This window comes from Myotis myotis, unplaced genomic scaffold, assembly GCF_014108235.1.
Source record: "Myotis myotis isolate mMyoMyo1 unplaced genomic scaffold, mMyoMyo1.p scaffold_m19_p_13, whole genome shotgun sequence".
In the NCBI taxonomy this organism is placed as follows: Eukaryota; Metazoa; Chordata; class Mammalia; order Chiroptera; family Vespertilionidae; genus Myotis; species Myotis myotis.
The window spans coordinates 40283049-40307031 of record NW_023416317.1 but is presented as its reverse complement, the minus strand read 5'-3'; the positions used below and the strand labels follow the sequence as shown (position 1 = coordinate 40307031).

Genomic DNA, 23983 nt, shown 5'->3' with positions numbered 1-23983 from the left:
AGCAAGGAAATGCAAATGGCGGAGGACCAGTACAGCAGGTTGCCTTTGCTGGGGTAGCTCCCTCTTCTAAATCTCATTAGATATCACAAACCGGGTTTTCCTCACCAACTGCAGTGGGTCCCATGGCTATCGTCTTCAGCTCATTCCCCAATTTGCCAATGCCCCATGATCATACATAAGAACTAGTATTTTCTAAGGTGTTTTTCCTGACTTTTCCCAGGGCTTCCTTTTCACCTCCCTCAGCTCACTACTTTCCAACTCTAGAGATATCATTAGAGTCTCTGAATTCAGCCTATTCACCTTCTTTTCTCCATAATATCTCAGCAGTGAAGGGATTCAAATTACAGGGTTCCAGCCCGCTACTCCTAATCCTTTGGCCAACACTTTTTAAGATGAGGATATGGAATGATACTCTTTTTGGTTTTGTAGTTGATGAGAATTTTTTATTTTGTTTTATACTATTTTAATATATGTTTTGTTCATTCATTAACTATTAAAGGAGGGAGAACCGTGATCTAATGTCACACAATGATCTTTCTCCCTATCATCTCAAAAACCACATTAGTTTCTATCAAAAAAATAACAACACTGCCCAGATTTTGAAAAGTTTTAAATGAAGATAAAAATTTCTACTGTCATATGTGAGAATCAATAAAATAATACAGAACTATACTAAAAAAAAAAAAAAATTTCCATGCCAAATATTTAATTTAATTATTTTATGATTATAAAATAATGCATTGTTTGAAAAATAATTTAATACAGAAAAGCATTGTAAAGAATACATAGGCATTCACTCATAATATTTTGGTGTGTTTTAGTACTTTGCTTGTCTGTGTATAGCTTTTAGAATTTTAATTCACACTTCATATATGGTTTTTAGTTTCTTGCTTGTTTTGTCTCTAACAGTACACTATGAGCATTTAACATAGCCTTTAATATTTGGGAAAGTATTTTAATCATTTGGAAGCATGCTAATGTATTCAAATAATCTCCTATTGTTGAACATTTATTTATATTTTTTATAAACATTAATGCTAGGATGAACATCTTTCTATGCAAACCTTTGGTTGTACTCCCTTTAAAATATGTCAGTAATAACCATTATAAACCTTGATTATTAAACAGATAAGGGAGATAAAGAAAAATCTTGCACCAGATGAATTTTTGGGACATCACATTTTGAATAAATTTAGGTATATGTATCTTACTGTTTTGTTTCACCATAAATTCAAGATCTAAAATCATGTGAATTCTGATTAATTATTTCATGAAAGCCACTGAGGCATTTTCTAAATTTCTTTTTTAAAAAAGTATCACTTTTACTGCCTTGATCAGTGCCCTTTGGATTTTTCTACAGAGTTCAGAGTAGCATAGTGATTCAGTGCACAAACTCTGGGGTCAGGAATACATAGGATCCAATCCCAACTGTGTCACTTGCATGATCAGATGCCCTTCTGCACCTCCCTGTTTACCTCCTTCATCATTATGTTCTGATGACAATGACCTTTCCTTCTGTCCCTCACACAGGCAAAGATCATATTCCACTTGGACCCTGCTATTTCTTGATATGTAACATGCTTCCCCCAATCTACTCAGAGTTGGCACTTTCTCATTCAAGGGTTAGTTCTCTGCTTAGCCAATGTTCTCATTAACTTTCCCTCAAGTTATTCTCTGTTCCATTATTCTACTTCAGGGGTCCTCAAACTATGGCCCGCGGGCCACATGCAAATACAAATATTGTATTTGTTCCCGTTTTGCTTTTTTTACTTCAAAATAAGATATGTGCAGTGTGCATAGGAATTTGTTCATAGTTGTTTTTTTTTAAACTGTAGTCCGGCCCTCCAACGGTCTGAGGGACAGTGAACTGGCCACCTGTTTAAAAAGTTTGAGGACCCCTGTTCTACTTTATCGCCTTCATAGTACTTTACACCACTTAAAAGTATCTTAATAATGGTTCTATAAAATAATAATCCATATATAATAGCCTAAGTATCCACCTGATCGTCTGACCGGTAGCTATGATGCGCACTGACCACCATGGGGCAAATGCTCAATGCAGGAGCTGCCATGATGCACACTGGCCATTTAAAAAGAAATGGCACCACGGACCTGGTGCTGACAAACCAACAACTTGGCCCCCAAGTGGGACACTGGCCACACCACTACCCCAGAGCAACAGCCCACCAAATCGCAGCCAATGCTGCTGATACCCCATGGTGCAAAATTCGACCCACAGCCCAGCCCAGCCTGGAAAACGGTAGCTGTTGGCACCAGGTAATGATGTCACATAGCAACCCCTGGCTTCCTCTCCCTAGCTACTAGCCTCCTTGGAGTTTCTTCAGCCCAGGAACACGACTTGCTTTATAGCCAGGTGCAAACATTTTACACTGTAACCAAATATCTGTGAAGCATTTTTACGTGCCTCATCTCGTTTGACCTTCACAGAATAGATAGATAGGAGACTCAATAGATCCTATTTTCTTTTCATTAGCTTGAAAATGGAGATTTAGAAAGTTTAGAAACTTAACCTGACTGAAAGGAAGCAAGAAATGGTGGACCTTGAAAATGACTTCAGGTTTTTCAGAATATAGTCAAACACTGCTGCAGTTAAATATTTGACCCTTTGTTCTCCCTGTGTGATCTACAATAATAATCTGCTTTGTGTTGATATTTACTGCTGTGTTGCTGGCAATTACCTGAAAGAGAAGTTGGGCTGCTTCACTGGGCTGGAAAAGTTTAGCTAAATCAGGAAGCAGGTCTAATTAAGCAGGTTTATTCTATGTCTATAAAAGGCTGCTAAGTTGACTTGCGCATGCACGATAGATACATATAAAGCTCTCGCTGGCGCCAATCGCATGTGTGTGTTTCAATATGACATTGTCAGTTGTGAATTTGGTTGACACTTCTATTATAGAGAAAGGGCGAATAGTGATATTAAAATATTTCTTCTAATTAATTTCCTTTCAATGTGCACGAATCCATGCACCTGGTCACTAGTAATAAAATAATGGCTCTGATTGATGGTATGAGTGCTGAGGTAAGCACCCATACCATCACTTCCTTGGACCCACCTAACAGCTGTGGTGCCCTTCTGCTGTGAGGGGGACTGCCCTCTTGTGGGCTTTTATGATATTACTACTAAAGGCACTACATCTGGCTTTATTTTTTGTAAGGACAGGCTTTTTGTTTTGGGGGGGTTCTCCAAGTGTCAAATACCTGAGACTTACTGATTTTCAGGTACCAGATTAGTACATTTTAATCCACCTGAAACAGGAATGACTTAAAATGTATCCTGAAATCATGCCCAGTTTCATCTTCAAAAATAATTGAAGGTAAAATGCTAAATTTAAATGCTAGGAAATTGGATGTGTTCGTCTATTATGCATCTTCATAGCATCACAATATCATTTTTAAAGTGTCTGCTTGGGAGAAGGGGTGAAAATTTTCCTTTCACTTTCTTGTTAGCTATGTGATCTTGAACAAGTCAGTTTACCTGTCTGTGCATCTGTCCCATCACTTGATAAACAGAGATAATGCTCCCTAATTTGCAGTAGTTTTATAACAATTAAATGAAATAATGTGTGCAAAGTGTCTGGTGTACACACTCAATGCATGGCAGCTGTTGAGTGAGAAGAAAAGGAAAGGAGAGAAAAGGAAATTGGAAGCAGTCCAGCAGGCGAGTTGGGATTGGCAGAATGCCAAAAATGACAGTTACTCAAAGTTGTTGTACATAAATGGCTGGAAGTCATAAAATAGCTGAAGAGAAATATCATCTTCTGTTATGTTTGAAACTAATAATGGAATGCTTTGCTCCTCTATATCAAACTCTGTATAATATTCATTGTCTTTCAATTCTAGGCCCAGATACTCTAAAAGAAATTTTTATTTTTAACCCACCGTCTACATTGGGTAAAAGAAGTCTTAAAAAAATAAATTCGACAAATAAATATATAGAGTAATTGCTATGTGCCCAGAATTATTGTGGATGCTGGAGACAGAGCAATGAACAAAATAGGGGTGTGGGGGGGGAATCCTGTCCTTATAGTGGTTATAATCTAGTGGAAGAGAAATAGGCAATAAATAATATTTTAAAAGTAAATTATGTGGTATATTAGAAGGTGAAAAACTCTATGGAGTGAAAGTAGGAAAGGGGGAATGATTTTAAATAGGTGGTTAGTTAAATATTACTGAAAAGGTAACATTTGAGCAAACATTTGAAAATGATGGAGATAAGATCTTTAACAATATCTGGAGGAAGAGCTTTTCAGAGAGAGCGTGTTGAAAGGCCCTGAGGCAGGAGCGAGCTGGTGTGTTTGAGGAACAGCAAGGAGGTGAAGACAGGAGTGGAGTGAATAGGAAGAACAGCAGGAGATAAAATCAGGGGTCATGAGGGACTTCGGTTTTTATCCAGAGTGTTTTAGGAAACCATTGTAGGGTTTGTGCGAAGGGGTGAAACGAACTGATATGTAATTCGACCAGTGGAGCCATGTGATATAATTTATGTTTTACAAGGATCACCTTTGGCTGCGTGTTGAGAATAAAATATTGAGGACAGAGGTGAAAGCAGTAAGACCAAGCTCTTATAGTCCAGGAGAGATAATGCTCCCTAATTTGCAGGAGAGAGATGATAGAAATAATGGAGGTGAGAAGAGTGTTTTGAGTCTGAATCATTTAGAATCATCGTTCACAGTGATAAGGAAGACAGAGGGTGGAACAAGATTGTTGGGAATGTTTTAGGGAGGCCCAGGAAGGTTATAACCTAGTTTTGGACATGTCAAGTTTAAGATGACCATTAGTGTAGATAGTAATAGATACAAGGAGAACTTGGTGAAAGAGCCAGGTCTGCACTCTGCCACCATCGTGCAGTTCACAAGTCCCCGGTGCTACATATGCCAGGGCTGCCAGACTAGTCAGATGGCAAACTAGGCAGAGCAAAACTATGCACCCACGGAGTTCCCAGAACGAACTATCTCTTCATTTCCTCCCATGCCCACCATATTTTCCTCTTTGGAAAAAAAAAAATCATTATTTAAACAAAAACTTGCCAGTCACAAAAGGCCACATACTGTACGATTCTATTTATGTGAAATGTCCAGAATAGGCTAATCTATAGAGACAGAAAGTAGATTACTGGTTGGTTGGGGGAGAGGAGGGAATCATAACTAAAGAATATGGAGTTTCTTCCTGAGATGATGAAAATGTTCTAAAATCCACTATGGTGGTGATTGCATATATCTGTGAATATACTAGGATCCACTGAAGTATACACTTCAGATAGGTAAATTGTATGGTATAGGAATCATAGCTTAAAGCTGTCCTAAAAGCTTAATTACTTATTTGTATAGAATAGATGAATATCGAGGGCTTATTAATGAAAATAAACCAAATCATTTAGACCTATGGCTGAATTCTTTTTCATTTAACTTTAAATAGAAGAGCTTACTTCAAATGCTGAGAACTTTTTGACATAGGTTAAAAAAATAAAAAACTTCTAGTCTCTAATATGGAAACTAACGTCTAGGAGTTAAGTTTCTTTTTTGAAGGAAAATAAGAAAAAAAGCCCAATTCCCATTTTGTAGTGCTTTGTTGTGGAAAACTTGGACTCAAAGCTGCTATTAATTCTACTTTTCAAAGTTAGGTCCTCTCAAACAAATCAAAACAAATGTTCCCAGGAGTCTTAAGGTGATAAGTTCCTCTTTTGTCAAAGAGACATTTGCCGTTAAGAACAAATTCATTTCTGCTTTTGTCAGCTTCGTGGCTGAGCACTAATGGTGTCCTCATTTTCACTTTTACATTAACTTTTTTGCTCTAAGCTTAGGGAAGCTCACCCCTTTCCATACTATCATTGAAATGTGCCACTTGTTTCTCTTTTAAAACATGCTGGCACTTTTTTACCTCATGTTCCTGGTGAGCTAAGTGAGTCCTCAATCGTTCATCTTGGCCACTTTGTCTCTGTGTAGGAAGAGTCCCAAGATCACATAGTCCTGCCTTTCAGTATCGGAAAATAAATTGAGGGTGACTGATTGCTCACCCTTTATTTTTTTAATATACTTTTTCTATTTTTATTGATTTTAGAGAGAGAAGAATGGAGAGGGAGAGAGAAACATGGATGTAAGAGAGAATTTACCTCCCATACACACCCCGATCAGGTATCAAACCACAGCCTGGGCATGTGCCCTGACCAGGAATCGAACCACCAACCTTTGAGTACAGAGGACAACGCTCAACCAACTGAGCCATACCAGCCAGGTCCCACCCTCTATTTTTGATGGGTATACATGGGGGAGTTATTGGATATACTTTGAACAGCATGGGACTTTGCAGTCAGACCATGAAGGAAGCATCAGGGGGCCAAGTTAGATTTTCGGCCAGTGGTTCTGTGACCTTTTCATATCTCAAAATAAGGAGGGGTTCTTTCCAACTCTAACATCTAGAAAGGTATTGAACTTCTGAGAAGCAAACAGCTGGGGTCCAAGAGTCAGTAGGACCTGGTTAGAATTCTGGATTTACTACTTACTAGTAACCTAGTTCTAATTCTTTAGCCCCTCTATGCCTCAGTTACATCCTGTCAAAAAAAAAGAAGAAGAATCATATCTACTGCCTAGGTACAGCCTGCAAGTTACTGATCACAGGGCTTGTGATGGACTGAGAGTTATTAGTATTTATGATAATGATGCATCTATACACAACTCAACACAAGAAAAAGAGATGACCCTGCACACACTTTTAGTCTAGCTGGGGAGCAAAGCATACGTGAGATTATTAGCCATCTAGTGTAGGAAGCAACCATCCAGGAAAGGGTTAGACAGCAAACACAAGAACTCGAGGTTCAGGCAGCTCAGTTCAGGGCCGGGGCTATTGGTTGGGAGAAAACGTAAACTGAAGCTCTTCTTGTTTGTTTGTTTCTTTCTTTCCTCCCCTCTGGCTCTCCCAAGTTTATTTTGGTATTGAAACCAGGCCCACCCAGGGGAGCTAACCAAGCAACAGACCCTTCAGCCTTTTCCTGTCTCCCAGCCTCAGACAGACAGGACCCTCCCACCCCGTTGGCTCTCAGGCGTCGCCCGCCTTGCTGGGTGCCCTTTTTAAGTTTCTCATCTTCCCCCAAATGATTTCTAGGCCCCAGTCTTGGTGCCTAGTCCTGCTTCCTAGCATGCCGTCTTTCTCCTTCTTTTCAACTCCCTCTCTGCTCTGTTCAAAGGAACACCTCTCCAACGCTGTGGTTAATAAATTAATACAAAGAGAGGGTTTTGACTTACTGCACCAATTCAATGTCAGAAAGCTATAGAAGGGTCCTTTGAGCGGTCAGTTTCTTGTCAGTGTACTCGCTGGCTTACAAATTTTGCTCTGGGTTGAAGGTGCCAAACCACATAACTGAGCTCCCAACTGCAGAGTTCCATGAACTGAGCTAGCAGAAGCTGAGTACCCAACGGCTCAATGTTGGCCTTGGCTATAACTCTTAAGGCTTCATCGTGATTGTGGGAGATGCTCCATGTGTGTATACCAACGTGCATTCACTTGCTTGGTCAGTGTCACGTATTACATAATTCATGGCATGTACACTGGGGAAAGTGCTTCACTCTTGGGGCCGGTTAAGAATATCCCCCAATAAAAGAAACTGGAGTGATCCACTGTTTAGATCAGGGGTCAGCAAACAGCAGTCTGAGAGCCAGACCTAACCCATAAGTACAGTGTTATTGGGCTCACTGATTCATTGTTTATGGCTGCTTTCACATGACACAGCATGGTGGAGTCATTGCAAAGGAGATGATTTGGCCCCAAAGGCCTGAAATAATTTACTATCTGATCCTGTTCAGGTAAAATTTGTCAACCCTGATTCAGATGTAGAGACACCACCTATGATAGGTCCATTGAGTATAGCCATATAAATTATCTAGTTTTCTTTTTTCCAGTGAAGCATGTATTTTTTAGAGATCTTATAAAGCTCCATTTCATTTTTAAATTAAAACGTAAAATATCAACAATAATATTGATAAGCTAAGGGGTCTCTCTGTGAAGGTTGAGGTCATCCAGGAATGTTTAAGACTGGGAAGAGTAGCATCTAATCTGACCTCATCATTTCATAAGTTGAAGAACCTGGGAACTAATGGATGTGCCCAGAGTCTCATGACAGAGTTATGGCTGTCATGGCCCATAACCCAGGCTCCTAACTTCCTGCCCAGGGCTTTTGCCAACCAACTCTGTTAACAATGCCAGTGAGCAGGGCCGATTGGTGCTACTATGAATTCAGATGACCAGCCTCAAATCAGCCATCAACATTGCCCGGAGGTCCTACTAAGAGTCTCTGTTCAGCCTGGCCGATGTGGCTCAGTGGTTGAGCATCAACCTATGGACCAGGAGGTCATGGTTCGTTTCTGACCAAGGGCACATGCCCAGGTTACAGGCTCAATCCCTAGTGTGGGGCGTGCAGGAAGTAGTTGATTACTGATTCTCTCATCATTGTTGTTTCTATATATCTCTCTCTCTCTTCCTTCCACTCTGAAATCAATTTTTAAAAAATGTTTTTAAAAGAGTCTCTGTTCAACATACTCTTCCACCATCTGTAATGACTGTTTCAGACTTCTTAATCTTCCAGGATCTCTAACACTCCCTTGTCCTCCCTTATTCTCATCAGATAACCTCACCTTCTGCTTTAGAGAAATTGAAACCTATCCCACAGAAACCAGTTGTCCTGACACCAAACTCGTGAACACACCTATATCAGTACCCATCCTCCCTTCCTCCCTTCCTCCCTTCCTCCCTTCCTCCCTTCCTCCCTTCCTCCCTTCCTCCCTTCCAATAGGAGAGTTGTTCCTTCTCTTGATGGATGGAAACCCTTCCCAGGAATTTGTTTTTCAATGCCAATTTCTCTCTCTCTCTCTCTCTCTCTCTCTCTCTCTCTCTCTCTCTCTCTCTCTCTCACACACACACACACACACACACACACACACACACACATTGCATCCTTCTCATCAGTTTTTAAGCTTGTTCACATCCCTTATATTTTTTAAGCCACTTACCCACACACCTTCTGAAGCTAACTCCTACCTATTTCTTCTCTCATTCACAGCCGAACTTCCCTAAAGCGCCATCAATTCGCACCATCTCTGTGTCCTCATCTCCCAATTTTCTTCAGTCTAATGTGGCTTCAGGTGCCCTCTCACCAACCAGATAACACTTGCTAAAGTCGCTGATAATCTTCATGTTGTTAAGTGCAGTGACCATTTTCCAGACCTCTCATACCATTCAGTACCACTGACCACTCTCTCTTTCTTGACATAATACTCTTCCCTTGGATTCCAAGACATACCGCACTCCAGGATTTCTCTGTACCTCACAGGCTCTCCTGCTAGCTCACCTGCTGATCTGATTCCTCCATTAGCTTACTTTTTCCTCCTGGCTTTTCAATATTAGATTTCCCCAAATGTTGATTATACGGACTTCTCTTGGTTGATTTGTAATCCTTAAGCAATCTCATCCATGTCAAGTTCCACCTCCAGTTACCATTTCTCTATATGCAAATGAAGACTTCCTCTAACTCTTTCAGCACACAGTGATTTTTTTGAAAGGCAAATCTAATCATTTCCACTTGATTTAAGAGTCTTCAACTTAGGATACATATAAAACCGTGTCTATGGTCTAAAAGGTCCTGCCTGGCTAGCCTCCTCTCTGCCTCCGCAGCCCCATCTCATCCCCAGCTCCCTACTCTCACTCCTCCTCCTGCACCAGCCCTTTATCACTGCTTATATGGACCAGGATCCCCGCCCCCTCCCCGGCCGCTGCTCCAGAATGAGCCTTGCACATTCTATCTTTATGCTTAGGGTTGTCCTTCTCTCCCTTTCCACCTGGGCAACTCCTACTCATTCTTTGTCTAGGAATCTCATCCTGTCTTCTACAAAGACTTCTTTGACTTAAGTCAAATCCTGCTTTTTAGCCTTTCCCTTATAACACTTAGCTATAATTTTACATTAAATTGAATAATTCACTTGATAAATATCTGTTCTCTCCCAAAAGGCACTAAGCTCTATAAGAATAGATACTGTGTATTATTTTTGTTTTATGTTGTGTACCTAGCAATGGTTGATCAGTAGTCAGCACTCAATACATATTTCATGAAAGAATAGATGGAAAGAGGAAGGGAGAGAGGAGGGAAGATAAGGAGAGTGAGTGAATAGATGGATGGACAGTTATGATGTATTTGATCTAAGGTATTATACTTCAGCATAGCTACTAGACTGATGGGATGAATATTGTGCAGATTTTCCATTAACTAAGAGCAAGGGAAACATAAGCATTTGACAACAGTGGGGTTGTTGAGGTTGGCACCTTGGTGGACATCTCCATGCCGCTTTTATACTCTTCCCAGGGACATTCTATTTCTATGGGGATATAATAACAATAACAAGTGTAGTGTGTGTTTCTTAACTACCACAAATATTACTGAAATGCAAACTTGTGGCTTCTGATTCATACATGTGCTAGAGAGGAAACTCCAAGCTGTCACAGGGTCATAAATAGCTCTGCATTCTTCCTCACCGTGATTCTACATGACTAATGTCATTAGCCAACCACAGAAACTAAGCCATTGGTCACAGGGAAATAAAAATGCTGTATGTTCTGGTTGTGTTTGACACAAAACCTCTGTTTGGGCAAATATGCATGCCAAGGTTCCCTAGGACAAACTACTTTATAGCATCCAGTCAGGTCCAAAGAATTGAGCTGTTAAACACACATATATATACACCCTCTAGTAATCAACTGAATCCAAAGTACTGAGCCTTTTACTAAATGCCTATGAGGCGAGGCCATTTGTGTTGACTCCTACACATTTAAGTGCAATCGTCTTCAACAGTTATCTTAGTAGGAAATGTATTTATTTTAGTAATACTGCCCTTTCTGTAAATATTTGCAACTCCTCTTTGGGACAACCTTCAAGGCCAAGAGTATATTATTATTATTAAACACATCCTCAGCCTTTTGAGGGTAAATCTGATTTTTAGAAAAACCCAATGTTTTGAAGAATCAAACCTGGTGAATTAATCAGGGGTCAAGCCGAACATTTGGTCCAAATAATATTTAAGTCCAAAAGATACAGGTTTTCTTATGTAGAAAAAAAAAATAGAAAGAAAGGTTCTACAGAGACAACTGGTTTTCAGTGAAGAGTTCCATAAACGTTTGAAGAAATGGAAAACATGCATAGCTTCATCAGATGATAGGGCTTACAAATTCCAATGTGTTTGTTTTAAAACTCAATCTCATTTCTTTAGAGATTTGAACTGGCCGCCCGACAGGCCAGCCTTGGCCAGCAAGATGTGTTTTATTTGGCCAACATGGTGGTTTTATTTAAAAATTGAGTCAGGATTCAAACATCAGAAGATTTCAAGTGCATGTTTGGATTTCTGGTATTCTCTGGAAAATCTGAAGATCTAGCTAAACTGTTCCCACAACCCACGTGACAGTCCCTCCTGGAACAGTATACCTGTCGCCTTCTTTACAAAGGAAACAGTCAGGCCTGCGCCCCTGGCTGCCATTATTGACTGCCCTGACCTCACATTTATAGCCGCACTCCCTCTCCCCTTTGTTCTTTGTTGTTCTGTGTGACATGTATTGCTTTAATAGCCTGTACCATCTCCCTCTAGAACAGGGGTGGGCAAACTTTTTGACTCGAGGGCCACAATGGGTTCTTAAACTGGACCGGAGGGCCGGAACAAAAGCATGGATGGAGTGTTTGTGTGAACTAATATAAATTCAAAGTAAACATCATTACATAAAAGGGTACGGTCTTTTTTTTCAATAGTTTTATTCATTTCAAACGGGCCAGATCTGGCCCACGGGCCGTAGTTTGCCCACAGCTGGTTCTTGTGTCTTCCTTAAGGAGAATGCTATTCCCGGCTCCTCACTTGTGTCACAGCAATATAGGCATAAGCACGTGCAGTCTGGAATCAGGGCCGTAGTTTGCCCACGGCTGCTCTAGACCAGTGGTTCTCAACCTTCTGGCCCTTTAAATACAGTTCCTCATGTTGTGACCCAACAATAAAATTATTTTCGTTGCTACTTCATAACTGCAATGTTGCTACTGTTATGAATCGTAATGTAAATATCTGATATGCAGGATGGTCTTAGGCAACCCCTGTGAAAGGGTTGTTCGACTGCCAAAGGGGTCGCAACCCACAGGTTGAGAACCGCTGCTCTAGACTGAAAGCTCATGAGGGCAGGGATTTTGTCCTGTGTTTATTCACTGCTCTGTCCCCTGTGTTGATTCACTGCTCTGCCTCGTGGGTAGCTGGCAGTGATGTACACCTGTTGAATGAATGAAAGTCTAGTCCCCATGGGCAGTGGAGTTTATAAGCCTTGTTCTCTAGAGTCATACTCAGTAGAAGAAAAGACCAATTTTCACCTTCTTATAAGTCAAGAACATTTTCTAGCCTCTCTACACTTCATTTTCTTTGCTGTATTACTTCGTTGATGCCACTATCACAATGTGTTTGCATTTAGTCTTCAAAGCAGTTTTGTAAAGTGCTCTTTGTCTCTGAATTTTCCCTCAAATTTTTCCACCTTTATATGCAATATTTTGCTTCATCTCATTATATCCATTTCAGCCCCTTCTGGCAGATGCTCACTCATGTGGGGGACATGAAGAAGACAGGGATGTAAGAAGCACTTCTCTCTTCTCACCTTTCAGTCGCCCTCTTGCGCCTCCTATTGGCAGAATCAAATAGAAAGCCTCTGGCCTGGGACTCCAGGAAAGAAAAGAGCTTGCAAAGGTCCCAACCTCAGCATCACAGAGCCGAGAACAGAAGGGCGGACTTGGAGCTGAAGGGCAATCGGTGGCAATCTGGCACTCAGCTTTTGGTGGTTTGTAAGTGACAGCCAGCCAGCTTTTTTCCATTGTCCTATTCTAAAACTTTCCTTGGAACAACTACTGACGTCCTAAATTTCCAAATATATCTCTTGGCTTTTCAAGAAAAACACCTTTCCTTTATTAAGAAAGTATTCATTGGTAATCCCTTTATTATCAACTTTTCTGGCAGCATCAAAATGGGATTGAGCCTGGTAGCATGTGAGGAGTCAGGACTCAAGGGCAATTCATTTTCACACACTCCTACCCAGCTGGTACACTTGTGGGGCTTATTCTCATGAACTCAACAGTAAAAATGATGGGAATACTATCCTCAATCAAATGGATCAGGGATTATTAATAGAACTTCTCATTTCCTGAACAACCAGGTAACCTTTATCTAACTCAGGAAATGTCTCCTCTCTAGTAAGAAATGTTTGTGTCTTACTAATAGGTGTGAGAGGATTTCAGACTCATCCAAAGTGAACCTTCCAAACAATTTGTGTCAGCCAGACCAAACCTTGTGTTCTGTACATTAAAACTTCAGCTGCCTGATACTCTGAGCCAGTTGATAAGAACTATTAATAGCCCTGGCCAGTGTGCCTCAGTTGGTTGGGTGTTGTCCTGTGCACCAAAAGGCTGGTGGTTTGATTCCTGGTCAGGGCACATGTCCGGGCTGCAGGCTTAATCCCCAGTAGGAGGCATGCAGGAGACAGTTGGTTGATGTTTCACTCTCGCATTGGGGTTTCTCTCTCTCTGTCCCACACCCTTCATCTCTTTCTCGAAAGGCCAATAAAAATAAAAATACAATTTTATAAAAGGGCCAGTCTTAATCCTGACCATCTGACTTAAATTTAGTGCATAATAAATTAAAAGAAATATTAATAGCCTAGGTTTCTTTTTAGTTCTAGTTTTAACACTCTGTATGCTGCTTCAAGTTGAAGTGTGCATTTATAAAAGTTTTATTGAGACATCATTTACATAAAGTTCACCTATTGAAGTGTACAATTCAGTGGATTTAGTTTATTTACAGAGTGACACAGCTATCACCATAATTTCATTTTAGGACATTTTTATCACTCCAAAAAGAACCCTTATACTCATTAGCAGTCACCCCTGTCCCTGCACGTACCCCCTCCCACTCTCACCCCTACTGCCCAGCCCTCGATAACCACTAATTCACTTTGTGATTATCACATAAGAGTGATTTTTTTAATCTAGACATTGCCTGGCAATCCCATCTCTTGATTTATAATTAGAAAAAAAAATGATCAGTATCCTCTCAAAATCTGTTATTTTTGAGAAAATGTATGTTCTTCATGCATCACTGAGCTTTCCCTCCTCCATTCAGTTGTATCCTTCACCACCACCTACGAGGTGACCATCGTTAGTCATTTAGCAAGTATTTATTAAGGTCCCCTGTGTACCACACATGGGTTGAGAATTTGCAGTAGTCAGTGAGCAAACCAAAGGCCCCTGATCTCAAGGAGCTGCTCTCCTAGCAGAGAGAGACGAAATAATATGCAACAACAACAAAACCAGAACTAAACTGTGCAGTGGGTTCAAAGATGCTGCATACTGTGGGGACAAGAAAGGGTGGAGCTGGATAAGGGGCCTTAGGAAGGCCGGTGCACAGCGGCTGGCAGGCCCGGACGGACAGGGATGGTGAAGGTGGGCATCCCCAAGAAGTTAAGGTTTGCAAGTCTCATGAGGAGAGGGAGCGACCTAAGCAGTGTCTGCAGGACGGGCATTTCTTGGACACTAGCACTGCAAAGACCCTCTGCTGGGGGCACAGATGACATGTTAGAGGAATAGCAAGGAGGTTGGTGAAGCTGAAATGGGGTGAAAAGCAGGAGATCACGACAGAGAAGCCAGTGGGGCAGATCATAGAAGCCACGGCGAGGTTTTGAACTGCAACTGCCGTGCACTAAATTATATTCTCAGGGCACCATTCTGACCGACATGAGAGAAGAGATCAGAAGGGAGCCAGACCAGAATAGGGAGGCAGCCCGGATATCATCTTAGAGGCCACTTTAGGGCAGTGGTTCTCAACCTTGGCAGCATATCCGAATCACCTGGGCAGCTTTACAAAACTGAGGCCTGAGCTACAAAACACTAATTGGTTTGGGTGCAGCCTGGGCACTGAGACTTTGGGAAGCTGCCCAGGCGATTTGTATGTGCAGCTCAGGTTGACCATGAGAGTTTTAGGAGCACTCGCAGTCCCACCTGTTTGACTTTGCAGCTGGGAAACAAAAACCTCAGCTGGCCCGGTCTGCCCATTGGCAAAGCTTATTGGCAAGGCTGTTTTGAGGCAACCAGATATCTCACTGCCACGGCAAGGCCAGAATGGGCCCTGCAGACAGTGTTCCAACCGGGATGGGGCTGGATGGAGCCCACCTGGACCTCCACACACACCTTGAGGAATCCGCTCCCATTCTTTGGCTTGGATCCAAACTTCAGCCTCTGAATGGGAGAGCCAAGCTTTCTCCCTACACCGGACAGGGCAGAATAGAAGTATAAAGCTGGAAGTGGGTATGTGATTCGTTCAAACAATTTTTTGAGAATTATAGTTACAGTGTGCCAGGCATTGTTTGAAGATCTACTGATAAAATGCTAAGCTCTAACGGTCCTTGCCCAAGCGAAATGGCTCCAAGTGAATGCCGTATAATATTTCAAAATGTGTTATTTGTGGGAAGGCTTTAAATAAACGAAAGGGAGGGGCACCCTTCAGTTGCATATCTGAGCTGTTGGCATCTCTAATTCAGAGGGATGAATAGACCATCATTGTGTTGCACGGGCACAAGTACAGCAGAAAAAAAAGATGCTTGGAGCCGTGAGCCGAACATGAATCAGCAATCTCGTTCTATTGTTCAGAAAATAATTATGATGCTGGAAGTAGGCTGCAAAAAATGTTCAGGGTGATGAAATAAGGAATATGAGTTTTGGTAAATAAGTTCAAACCAGGGAAAATATCAATAACATATTTCTAATGCCTACACACAAAAATAATCATCATCGTGTAGAAAAGCCCTTTCCCCTAGCAGGAAACAGACACCAGCTAAAACACTGCATCTTGTTTTTGGTTTCCTGGGGTCAAAGGAATGTAAAAAAACTCAGAGGATTTACAAAAAGCTGATTTGTAAATATGAAAAATTCAACCCATGAGAAGGGAAATGGTTTAGATGCAGCGTCGGTAACGCGGGGGGAGTGTTTATCCACACACGATGAAGTAGAGCTGCCCCAGCTTCAGTAACTAACAAATGTGTCGTGAGTACCTGCTCTACTCTGATCACTGGGCCAGCTGGTGGGGAGAGGAAAGGAGCGGTCCCCACCTTTGGAAGACCTTCTCATCGATGCAATGAGCGGGGAAGTGCAAAGATACTATAAATCACTAGTTGTCGACCCCCGGCATGCATCAGGGACATACCGGAGGGCTTGTTAGAACACAGACTGCTGCGCCCCACCCACAGAGCTTCTGATTCAGTGGGTCTGAGCTGAGCCTGAGCATCTCCATTTCCAAAAAGAGTTCCCAGGTGATGCTGATGTTACTGACCTGGGGACCACCCTCCTCTAAGAAAATAAAAACATAAGGCAGGAGAGGAGGGTGAGTGTGAGTTGAGTACAGAAGTTCCACTGACAAGGTGCAAGGGACCTGCTGGTACTGTGAAGATGCCACTTTTTAAATGTGTTCTCCAGTGTGTAGCTAATGGCTTTTAATTAGCAATGTACTTTGGATAAACCACACTAGCTGTGATTTTGCTACTACCCAAGGAAGAGGCAGGGGAAGAAACTTTTCTGCAGGCCTGTAGAACTCAAACATAACATAAGACAGCAGTGAATCCAACCAATGAGCGTGCATGTGGACTCATAGCAGCGGGTAAGAGAGTAGCAGGGGGTGACCTATCCCCACACTCGTGCTGATTCTGAAGAGCTTCTTTCATGAGTAGTTCTCACTAGGATCAGCAGGGAGGCCTTTTCGAGGTACACATGCCTGAGCCCAGCCCTAGACATGCGGAGCAAGTCTCCTCTGCTGATTCTGCCGTGAACTCCCTCCTGTGAATTAAGTACCACTTTTTCTACAGCCTCCATGACTGTGCCCCAAACTTATGTTAGCAGAGTGCAAAGCCAACCTCTTTGAAAACATAAAACTTCTGCATATATCGTGTTGCATTGTCATTTATTACTGGAGGACTTAAGTATCTCAAATTCAAGGGTGCCCACTTAAATGCAAATGGCCTTCTGAGAAGGTAACTGTTCACCAACAGAGCCTGGTGCCTTGGCATCACCTTTTCACTGGTAATGTTCTAGACAGGGATGACTATGCCTTGGAAAGAAGTATGGATGCCAGCCTAGCAACAGGTGTAGCTGACCAACATGGCACCTAAGTTCCTCTAAAACAGTGGTTCTCAACCTTCTGGCCCTTTAAATACAGTTCCTCATGTTGTGACCCAACCATAAAATTATTTTCGTTGCTACTTCATAACTGTAATGTTGCTACTGTTATGAATCGTAATGTAAATATCTGATATGCAGGATGGTCTTAGGCGACCTCTGTGAAAGGGTCATTCAACCACCAAAGGGGTCGCGACCCACAGGTTGAGAACCGCTGCTCTAACATGTTCCCCCATGGCTTAGGCTATAGCTCCTAACATGTGATTCCTGGAGAGTATAGATAGTCAGATCACCTGGGAACTTGTTATAAATACAGAAACTCAGGCTCACCCACCCACCCCCACCTGCAAACTGGCTAAATCAGAATTTCTGGGGGTGGAGCCTAGCAATCTGATTTAACAAGACTTAACAGGTGCTTGCCCAAGTTTGAGAACAGAACAGGATGGAAAAGCAGGCAAGCTGTCATTTATAGATCTACTCACTTAAGTATTCTGGCATATTAAACATTTCATGCTTATTTGTCAGATTTTCACCTAAGATAATAGTATCAGGCCAACTTCTTGACTACCTTTGGGCAATCCTATAATTCCCAGTGCTAATGGGACTTATTGCATCCCCCTCCTTAGATGGTGCAAGGGCTGGGTTCTTTTACTTTTTAGAGACTTTATCGCAACCTCCCCAAATGATAGGAGCTCATGAGGAAATTCTGAATGATGGTCAAGTATTATTTATTCCAAAGACTAGCTTATATCCTGCAAAGCTTCTCTGTGTCTCATTCTCTTATTCTCCAAAATAGTAAGGCCGGCTGACTCACTTAGCTGTATGAAGCTAAAAGGTAAAATTATATGGGCATGATCTCACAAAGAGTAAGGAGGGAAATTGATATTAGTGGGAGTTCTCTTCATCCCCACCAGTTGCTGGTCGAAGTAGCTTTCTTGCAATGTCATGAGAAAAAGAATTTTCTGAGACTTGCACAGGAGAATGAGTGGCATTTATTTGCAAGGAGTTAAATCCCTGGTTTCCAAGGTCTCGTTTCCCTTCATCCCACCAGCTGTGTCTTTGGAAGTGCTAGAATTAAAGCTGTTGCCCAGAGTTTCCATTCCATGTTGGGGCACAGTCCAATCCAGCATCAGGCTAGCTTAGTTCGTGTTTCCAGCTGCTCCATCAGTCCGTTGCATGTGGGGGTCCACATGACTATGGAGGGAACATGAGCGAATGCAAAAGAGCCACAAGAACCAGGAAAGACAAGAGCTCCTTTGTCTGGGGGAATTATGTATTCTCAAATTTTCATGGACTTGCAGGGGTCTCAACCCTTCTAATCAGTTACCTTTGTTTCCAGGTTTAACTGACAGGCACCTGCCCTATATCACCCTGACTCATTGCACCTATCTTACCCTTTGTCCAGTCCCTTCCTCCAGTGATCTGCAGGAGTGGATCGGTGGTTCCCTGGGTGTAAAGTTGCAGCTTCCTGGTGAAGCTGCCCAAATGGCCATGCTTATAATGTCTGATCTTCCCTTTGCTCATTTCCTATTATTAATAACTACTAATTACAATGGTACCAAAATATGATCATGTAAACCACACCTTTGAACTTTTCACTGATTTCCGAAACTCTTACAGCCATAGTGCCCAAACTCTGTACCAAGGCACCCTGGGAGTGTCACAGCAAACCCATAGGAATGTGTTTAAATTTTGAGGGAAACACATAACTGTCAGACACCACACAAACACGATTAGGCTATTTGGACCTAATTCATTAATAAATACAATGTTTAAGTATTTCCTTTGACTGTGAAAGAAAATTACTGAAATACTGAGGGTGTCATGGATTGAGAAAGTTGGGAATGTCAGTATTCTAGAATCACTGACACCAGGAGGAAGTATATATTTTAACTGTACACTTTCTGGTCATAATCATGTAGAGCCAGAACATTTAAGGAAATATATATATATTCTAAATTTAACTTAAATGTCAGGGAGAAAACTATAAGAAAATTGTAAATACATGAATCTTTTACAGGCTTCTTCTTTTTTTCTTAACCTTCATACCTAGATCTACTCAGCCCAACTCCCTAATTCATCCCTTAACTATGGTTCCTTTGATTAAAAATATAATAATAATATCCTAAATTCTCATTTGGTGTCCCATCCCTTTATCACCTAAACACAATGGGTTAATTCTTACAAACTTGGGTTAATAATTGCTCTGGTGCATTCCTGAAAATCACCCTTAAAGCAGATTATTGAAAGACTAAATCTAGTCTGTGTGTGTGCTGTAGTATGTACATAACACCTCACAGGGAACCATAGAAATTTGCCAATAAACTTAGCCAAAGGAACCTTCTTCAAACAGTGTCGAACAAGAAGCCAATGACCGGAAAATGGAGACCGTGTAAAGTTTATGAAGTATATTTCTGTAGGGACTCTCTGCACTGTAGTCTCCCTCCCCCGCCCACTACTTGGCATTAAAGTAATAACCAAATATAACTATATTTACCAGAAGAATTTCATTTCATCTTCAAGGAATTTTAGGGGCAAAGCAGTCTTCCCAACACCTTTTTAGGAAGATTCTTCTTTTTATCCCAGAATTGAAAATCTGCAATGAGCTCACTGCAGATTCTAAAGGCAGCAAAGCGTTAGCTCAGTCTGGAGGAGGTAGCATCCTGTGATGTAGATAGCTCTTTCAAGTGACCAGGTGCTAGAGTCTTTTCTCATGAAGCTGTCCAGGGTTGGGGGCAAGAGTGGGTTCTTTGTCGTTGTCTTATTCATCAGCAAACACTTTTGAGAAGTCAGTAATAAGTTATTTGCTTTACTCCTAACGTTTTATTTTCACATTCTTGTTTGTTTGTTTTTTTCATGCACGTGTTTCAGTGAGTCATCTAACCACAATTATATATTCAGGCATCTGGTGGTTCTGTGTAACACCCTCATTCCTCCAGAGTTATTTAACTCCCCGGACATGATGAATGTGTTTCTATCCCCTTCGAAACACACACACACACACACACACACCACACCACACCACACCACACCACACCACACCACACCACACCACACCACACACACTTTTATTTTCTTTGGCACAGGAAATCTACCCTACTCTCCACCAGGTGTCAGTAGAGTCAGTTTTAACTACTTGCTTTGACCAACAGGGCATCTGTTAAGTTGTTTCTAAGGCACCCATCTGCTTCCTCTAAAGAGACTAGCTCCCATTTCTTTTCTTTTTTCAAACAGATTTTTATTGATTTCAGAGAGGAATGGAGAGAGAGAGACAGAAGCATCAATGATGACAGAAAATCATAAATTGCCTGCCTCCTGCACACCAGACACTGGGGGTCGAGCCAGCAACCCAGGCATGTGCCCTTGACCGGAATCGAAACCAGGACACTTAAGTCTGCAGGCCGATTCTATTCACTGAGCCAAACCAGCTAGGGCTAGTTACCATTTCTTAGAAACATTCGGACATGATAGTCCACCTGTAGAGAAAAGGTAGCTACAAGGAAAATACACAGAGCAGTCACTCAGTCTGATTCTTTTACCGTTGGTCTCATAAAAGTTTTACTGGTTGGTTTTTTCTTGACTTTTCCGTCACTGTGTTATGTGGCTAGAAATTGTTCCAAGTTTCACTCAGTGTGCCAATAACTTAGATGTGGCAGCAGATTGCTTTATGTTCACAGGGGCTTTTGTGTTTGTTTTAAAGCCCACTCTGGCCCCAAGAGCCCCCCTCCCACTGCTGACCTAGTCCTCAAAGCAGAAACAGGAACTTACTCAGGCTGCAGCCCCAGAACCCTGCACACGAGGATGGAAGAATGCTATGTGTCAAGTGCACCTATCCTATTTAATTCATGCATTCCCCTGTGTAGTGAATGGCCTTATACATATTGATAGCTTGGGAATGCAACCCATGGCTCTTAACATCCCTTGTGTCATTCTATTGGTCATTGGCTGGGCCCACACTCTTTCCATGCCATGGTGACTTTGCCTGAATAGAGAAGGAAAAAGAGAAGGGGAGAGGGAGAGAAGGGGATAATGATGTGGCATGGACATGCGTTATGATAAAGAGTAGAAATGAGCTCCATCATGAAGTTGTTGAGTTTGAAGTAAAAGGGGTGGGTGGGGTAGGAGTAAAGATTAATCATTTTGCAATGATTAAGAACAAAATAATCAGCCACAGCAAATTAAGCTCAATTTCAACCACAGATCCTGGTTGTATTGTCTCACTCCCTCAAGGCAAAACACAGTGACTACCGAAAATCTGAAACGCAAATTATAGCTTTGCCATTCGATAGTCATTTGCTAATGTCTTTTATGTGGGACCCTAGTTTCCCACCATCCCCAACAGAGGAATTCCGGCCCTGCCTTCTGCTCTAGGAGGGGGTCCACTAGGACTAACACTGAGCCACAGCACAAGGCAGAGCTCCTTCCATGTTTATTAACTCAGAGTCATAGGTTCCTTTTTAACCAGCCTCATCCGTCTAATTGTGCTGGCTTTAAAAAAACTGTTCTTATTTTTTATACTACACCCAAAAAGGGTTCGTTTTACCAGTGGAAAAGGTGGATTATAGCGTGGTATGATTTGAGTATACCTTATCTCTTTGAGTTCTCAAAGTTATTGCCATCATCAGAAATTCAACCATTATATACTAGAGTCCTGGTGCATGAATTTATGCACAGGTGGGGTCCCTCGGCCTGGCCAGTGATCAGAGCTGATCAGGGAGTCTCACCCAGTCCTGATCGGGTCGGCCAGCCACGGGGGAGGGATCACGGGAGGTTGGCTGTGGGAGCTCACTGACGACCAGGGGGCAGCTCCTGCATTGAGCGCCTACACCCCTGGTGGTCAGTGCATGTCATAGCGACCAGTCGACCAGTCATTCTTTCAACTAGTTGGAACAGTCGCTTAGGCTATTATATATATAGATTCACTTCCTTGGATGTTAGATTTACTATTAAAATGCAAAAACCGCAGGCAAGGACAACTCCACTGCATTAAGGATGCTATAAAATTGGGTGCACATTCATCTGTGTGCCCAATCTTCCTTGCCCCTCAAAACAAATTTAAATGAGCATGAAAGGTAACCTTAAAAGGGGGGAAATTAAAAAAACAACAACAACAACATAAAATTCAGTCTTAGAAGAGGAGAATGGCAGTGGGGAGGGGAGGAATTCCACCTCCATTTTATCTTGGTGTAGTGATGGGTCTAGGCCAGTGGTCGGCAAACTGCGGCCCCTTGAGTGTGGCTCTTCCACAAAATACCACGTGCGGGCACACACGTACAGTGCGATTGATACTTCGTGGCCACACTCAAGGGGCCAAAGAGCCACATGTGGCTAGCGAGCCACAGTTTGCTGACCACTGGTCTAGGCAGTCGGCTTCTGTGCTGCTATGAGTCTTTAAACCACCTCAGGACCCTTCGAAGTGGAGGCCAGATCATAGCTCCAATTTCCCATCCTTAGGGATGATTGAGGCTGGTCAGGAGATGAGGAGATCATAATAACAGTAACTATAATAATGAAGAAATATTCCAATAACTACTTTTAAATTTACAAAGCATTTTCAAATTCCCTTGGTCCCCATGGTAACCTAAAGGGTGGGAACTGTGATTTCACTTTACAGATGAGGATCAGGGAATAAAACAACCTGTTCATGTTCAAGACAGCCAAACTACTGAGCCTAGACTCCAAACCACCTGGAATGACTCCAGTCCAGTCTCTCCTCCATGTCTGGGATTGAACTTGTTCTTAAAAATGTTTCCCCAATGTCAGGGTGAAAGGTTTGATGGGAAGAGGTGTTTCCCTTTGAGAGGGAGGGGATGGAAAGGAAACTCTAGAAGGGAAAGAGGTGATTTTGAAAGTGGGGGCAAGAGGCACCCAGCAGAGTTCCACAACCCCTTTGCTCTCCTAGCGTGGGTGTGGCCCACTGAAAGGACAGCCATTTGCCTTCACCAGCTGCATTTCCAGATGCCAGAGGCAGAGCAGTGGCAATGGCCCAGCGGGGACAGGGTGCAGTGTTTCACTTTCATTATGTACGGATTATCTAAGCAATGACTCAGTAGGTCCATATGGAGAGTTTTTTAAAGGGGTCATTTTTACAGTTGACCCTTCCATGTTGTAGTTTCTGTGGGGAAAATGGAAACACACAGGGATGCCATCAGGGCGAGTGCACTGGAGCTTTACCAGACGGAGTTGGGGTGTTCTCTGTGGGCCTTGTCGATCTAGATTTTTGACCTTGAACATGAAGTCAGAAAAACAGCAAGGATTCCACGCAGAGGTGCCCCCAGACGGTTAGCCTCCTCCACACGCTGGCAGAGTGATCTTTCTCAAATAGGGTCATGCCCTTAGGACCTTCCATGGCTCCCCGTTTCCCACAGGATCAAGTCCAACTTTGATAGCAAACCCTTCAAGACTCTACCATGGGGCCCGAAACAACATGTGCAGCTTCATTCTTTGCCAGTGCCTGCTCCCTCCCCACCCCAGATCATATATCCTGTGCCAAGCTGCTGTCCCTTTTGTAAGCCACACCTTTCATTCCGGAGGCAGGCTCAGCCCTGAGTGTCTCAGCACCGCCCCTTGGCCCATGGCATCGTGGCTTGTATTTTTAACTGCTCCTTGCCAATAGTTCTGCCTTTTCAGCCAGTTTGTAAAATGGATTTTAAATCCCTTGAGGACTGAGAGCCTGTGGTCTTAACCTATTTGCATCCTGGGTGTTTATTCCGGTATTAAATGCTCACAGCACATTCATCACTGTCTTCGTAT

At 42.3% G+C, this 23983-nt stretch overlaps 1 protein-coding gene across 7 annotated transcripts in view; it reads left to right on the top strand.

Annotated features, from left to right (window-relative positions):
* Nucleotides 1-23983, top strand: part of THRB (thyroid hormone receptor beta) — a 288246-nt gene that overhangs the window by 187250 nt on the left and 77013 nt on the right. The window contains exon 1 of one of the 7 annotated variants that reach the window (XM_036332762.1): nucleotides 12689-12859. The exons of the other annotated variants lie outside the window; for them this stretch is intronic. The gene's annotated coding sequence lies outside the window, so the exon portion shown is untranslated. Of the gene's footprint in view, nucleotides 1-12688; nucleotides 12860-23983 lie in introns of those variants that run through there. 7 annotated transcript variants of the gene reach the window in all.